Below are 5,524 nucleotides of genomic sequence, written 5' to 3' on the forward strand. Positions count from 1 at the left end.
CCTTTTTAGCTACACCCACACTCTAACATTCTCCCCTCTGCCAATCCCTAACCCTTGGCAATCACTAATCTTTCTCCACCTCTATTATATATATTACTAGAGGCCCGGTGCACAAAAATTTGTGCACTTGGTTGTGGGGGGGCGTCCCTCAGCCCAGCCTGTGCCCTCTTGTAGTCTGGAACCCCTCAGGGGATGTCCACCTGCTGGCTTAGGCCCGCTCCCCGGAGGATCAGGCCTAAGCTGGCAGTCAGACATCCCTCTGGCAGCTTGGGGGTCCTTGGGGGATGTTCACTTGCCAGCGGGGAGCAGGCCTAAGCTGCAGTCGGACATTCTTAATGCTGCTGAGGAGGTGGGAGAGGCTCCCACCACCACCGCTGGTCCTCGGGGTATGTCCACTTGCCAGCAGGGAGCAGGCCTAAATTGCTGTTGGACATCCTTAGTGCTGCTGAGGAGGCGGGAGAGGCTCCTGCCACCACGGCTGTGCTGGCAGCCGGCAGCCTGGCTTGTGGCAGAGCAGACTTCCCCCTGTGGGAGTGCACTGACCACCAGGGGGCAGCTCCTGCATTAAGCGTCTGCCCGAGGGTGGTCTTGTGTGTCATAGTGACCAGTCATTCCCAGTCGTTCTGCTGTTAGGGTCAAATTTGCATATTACCCTTTTATTATACAGGATAGAGGCCTGGTGCAAGGATGGGGGCTGGCTGGTTTGCCCTGAAGGGTGTCCTGGATCAAGATGGGTATCCCGCTGGGGTGCCTGGCCAGCCTGGGTGAGGGGCTGAGGGCCATTTTCAGCCTGGCCACACCCCCTTCAGGGTGGGGGTCCCCACTGGGGATCCTGGCCAGCCTGGGTGAGGGGCTGATGGCTGTTTGCAGGCTGGCCACACCCCTGGAAACACAAGCTCCCAGCCTCTCCTTTCTTTCTTTTTTTCCCCTGGGATTTATTTATCTTCTATAATTGAGAATTTGTAGCCTTGAATGGAGCCGAGGGCTGGCCAGGCCAGATGGGAAGCTTGGCTTCCTCCATCACCAAGGGCAACCCAAGCCTCCTGCTCACTCCAGCTCCATGGCCACTGCCATCTTAGTTGGGTTAATTTGCATACTCGCTCCTGATTGGCTGGTGGGCGTGGCTTGTGGGCATGGCTTGAGCATAGTGGAGGGACAGTCAATTTGCATGTTTCTCTTTTATTATATAGGATTTTGAGAATAATATAAATTGAATCATGTAGTTTTCATGATTCAATATAAATTGAATCATTTGACCCTTTGAGATTGACATTTTATATCTCAAAGTAATTCCCTTGAGGTCCATCCAAATTGTTGTGTATATATGTACTTCATCCTTTTTTATTTCTGAGTAAGTACTTCATGGTATGAATATGTCACAGTTTGATTAACCATTCACACATTGGAGAAATTAGGACTATTCCCAATTTTGGTTATTATGCATAAAGCTTCCGTGAATGTTCATGTGCAAACTTTTGTGTGAACATAAACTTTAATTTCTGTGGAATAAATACTGCAAAGTGCAATTGCTGGGTCATATGGTAGTTGCATTTCTAGTTTCAGAAGAAACTACAAAACTATATTCCAGAGTGGCTGCACCAGCATGGAATGAACGGCCCAGATTCTTCATATCCTTGCCAGTATTTAATGTTGTCGCTATTTAAAAAGATTTCTTTTAGCAATGCAGGAAGCTATGCAGTGATACCTTCATTGTAATTTTAATTTGAATTTTTCTAATCATTAACTATTATATTTAACTTTCTATATTTCCTCATTAGTCAAATAGCTGTTCATATCTGATTGGATTGTGTGTGGTTTTTCATGTTAAGTTTTGAGTTTTTTTGTGTAGTCTAGATATAAACCCCTTTATTGGCTATGTGGTTTGCAAATACATTCTTTCACTCAGTAATTTGTCTCTTCATCCTCTTAACAGGATTTTTCACAGAACAAGCATTTTTACTTTTCTTTTTAATGTTTTTATTAATTTTAGAGAAAGAGGAAAGGAGAGGGATAGAGAGAAATATCAGTGTGAGAGAGAAGCACTGATTGTTGCCTTCTGCACAACCCCTACTGGGAATCAAGCCCATAACCCAGGCATGTGGCCTGACCTGGCATCAAACTGGCCACCTTTTGGTGTATGGGACATTGCTCAACCAACTGAGCCACACTGGCCAAGGCAAAACATTTTTACTTTCGATGAGGTCCCCAAAGGACCTTCAGCCACCTGGCATGGAGTGCACCATTCATGAGTAGTTAGTTTCCAATGTAGAGAAGACGGTAGAAAATGGAGAAGACCTACAAGGTCTTTGGTTTTAAATGACCTGATATGCCTTAGTTACAAAGTGCCCAGTGTCCTGAGATGGGCCACTGAGTTCAATCATAAAAGCATAGGTAGTGGCATCTGAACTTTAATTTTCTACGTTGCACTTAGAGTCCTTTGAAAAAAAAAAAAGGCTTTCAACAGAGAGATGACTCATGAGATCCTGGAGAGAGAAAGCCAGAAAGGAAAGCCAAAGGATAGGAAATTTATAAAGCTTCTGGGAAAACCTAGGTCAGAGAAAAGCAGACCTGGACTCCAAGGCCTTCTTCTCTTAAATCCCACAAATCACATTTGATTTCAAAAGAAACAATGATAACTGTCTTGAGCACAAGATGGCAGTCTTATGTCTGCTTCACTCCCCATGGCTGTCTGGAGAAAAGTGACAGGAAACAGAGAAGAACAAACCTGCTTGTGTGGCTGAGAAATATTGCAAAATAAATACTCATCAAGAAGGATAATGAGGGAAGGGAAGAGATTAAAAATAAGTGGAAAGGATTTTTGTGTGCTATGTTTTGATTTGTTTTAAAATTTGGCTCTACTCATCTTGAGTTGCTGCTAAATACGTGTAGGCTAGGTCCCACATGCATGTTTTGGCTCTAGAGCAAAGTTCCTAGGAAAGTGCAGGGAGGTAGAAGGAGGTAGAGACCATATGTGCTGGAGAGGAGGCTGGCTTAGGGCCCTCGTTCTCAGATGAAAGGAGTCTTGGGCTAAGCTATGATGACCTCTTCTCAGTGTTCTTATGAAAATAAGGAAAGGGGAAATATCTTTTTTATACCAAAAGCTATGCCAAACTCTAGCAAGAGTTTACATGTGTTCTACTCATAGGTAGATATTAAGAAGAAGAGTAGAGTTTCTCCCTCCTCCTTCCCTCTCTTCCCACCTTGAACCTCCTTCTTCATCTTCTCCTCCTTCTTCTCCCTCTCCCTCTCCTCCTCCTTCTCTCCCCTCCCCCGCCCCCTCCCCATCTCCTCCTCTTCCTCCTCCTCCTCCTCCTCCTGGGAACCTGCAACCCAGTTATGTGCTCTTGAGTGGAATCAAACCCACAACCCTTGGGTTTATGGGCCAATGCTCCAATCATTTAGCAAAGCCAGCCAGGGCTAGGGAAAGGTTTTTAACTAATAATTCAATTTCTGAAATAGATATAGAACTATTCAGGCTATTTCTTCTATAGTGATCTTTTAAGCTTGTATCTCTTGAAGAATGCGGCAATTTCATTTAAGTTGTCAAATTTATAATATTACCTTATTATTTATTCACTATCCATAGGTTCTCTAGTGTTTTCATTGCTGTCATTCCTGTTATTGATAATTTGTGTCTTTCCTTATTCATTCCTGGTCAGTCTGGATAAAGTTTTATTAAATTCATTTGTCTTTCAAAGAACCAGCTTTTGGCTTCATTGATGGTCTGTCTCTCTTGCCTTTCTGTTTTCCATTGCATTGTTTTCCACACTTCATTATTTCCTCTCTCCTGTTTACTTTGTGTTTAATTTGCTCTGTTTGCCAGTTTCTTAAGGTGGAAGCCGAGGTCACTGGTTATAGACACTTTTCTTTTCTAACACAGGTATTTGAGTTATAAAATTCCTCCTAAAATTTTTTTTCTTTTAATTTGCTGAGTGAGTGAGTGAGTGAAGGTGGGTGTGAAGGTGCAATGTTGGGTTTAGGGGGAGGGGAGGCAGGTGCTGGCAGAGTGACGGGAAACCGTGCCTGATCTCTCCTAAAATTTTTAAGATGCCTTAGTAGCATCCCACAAATTCTTTAAAAAATGTTTAATATCTTTTTCTCCCAGCTTTATTGAGATACAATTGACATGCAAGCATACATTGTGCTATGTAGTGTTTTTTTAATTTCTCTTTTGAATTTTGCTTTAACCCTGTTCCCTTTAATCCTCTGGGGATTGATGATTTGGTTGGAAGTAAATCTATTCCCTACCACTCCATCCTAGTCAGAAGCAGAACCTGGCAGTGCCTTTGTTTTCACAACCCAGCACTGGGTGTTAAAATCAATGTATTGGGTTATTACAAGCAATACAAATAAAATGGGATAACATAGAATATAAAAATTAGTGCATTTCATTTATTAAGAGTAAGTTTTGTTTTGTGAAACTTCTTTTAAGTTATATGTATGTATATATGTGTGCCTTGGATTGTGATAGGAAAGGAATTTTATGCTGTGGATCGTGATAAAAAAAAGCTTGAGAAATGTTGTTCTTGACACAGCATGGTCCAGTACAGGCAAGGATCACAACACCCAGTCTCCACCTTTGCCGTGAAGAGTTCATGTGATCTGGGGGAAATTATTCTATTCAATTTTGTCCATCTGAAAAATGTTCATCATCTCCTGTCTGAGAATGCCTGAAATCTCTGTGCAATATCTCGTAGTTCTTAAAATTGAGTTAGATCAATCATTTTATCAATCAAGAAAAGTTTATTGATTGCCAAGTGTGTTTCAGGCACCGTGCACGCTAATCTTGAGTTACCAGCATGAATAAGAGGGAGGCCCTCGCTAGCCCAGTACTAGACTATACCTGGCTACCAGAGGAAGCAGGAAGTAAGGCTTTAAGAAGTGCAATGCAGACTCTCAGCACAGGGAGGATTCAGATATTGTGGAGGTGAGAGGGAGAGTGACTAGAGGGAATGAATTGTTCAGAGGGACTTGTAATGTTAGAGGTTAAGAACGTGAGAGTGAAGAGGGCCTGTTTGAGAAATCTCAATGCTAGTTTGTTTCATTTCATTCATTACACACACACACACACACACACATTTTAATACTATGTCCTTGAGATATAGCAAAGAACAAAAGTACCCCTGCCTTTAAGGAGTGTGCATTCCTCTAGGAGAAATATAGTAAACATTACATATAATAAGTAAGTAAATGATCTGTTAAAAAGGGTAAGGACTATGGAAAAAACTGAGCAGGGGAAGGGTAATTAGAAGTGGGTCTGCCAGTTCTAATTTTATGTGGGAGATATTCGATGGAGGTATATTTAGAATCTAACAGTAGTATATATTAGAATACAAATTCTAAAAATATTCTAACATAATTAGAATCTTTATGTTGTATTGACACTTTGTGGCCAGTAGGACGCAAAGGACCATTTCTGAGGAAAATGGGGTGAGAGGGGGTTGTGAGAGAGAGATGTGGGTAATTATGCACTCGCCTCCCCCCAGGTGTCTTGTAGGGGCAGCTCCATTAAGGACATCGGCAA

This window comes from Myotis davidii, unplaced genomic scaffold (assembly GCF_000327345.1).
Source record: "Myotis davidii unplaced genomic scaffold, ASM32734v1 scaffold556, whole genome shotgun sequence".
Taxonomy (NCBI): Eukaryota; Metazoa; Chordata; class Mammalia; order Chiroptera; family Vespertilionidae; genus Myotis; species Myotis davidii.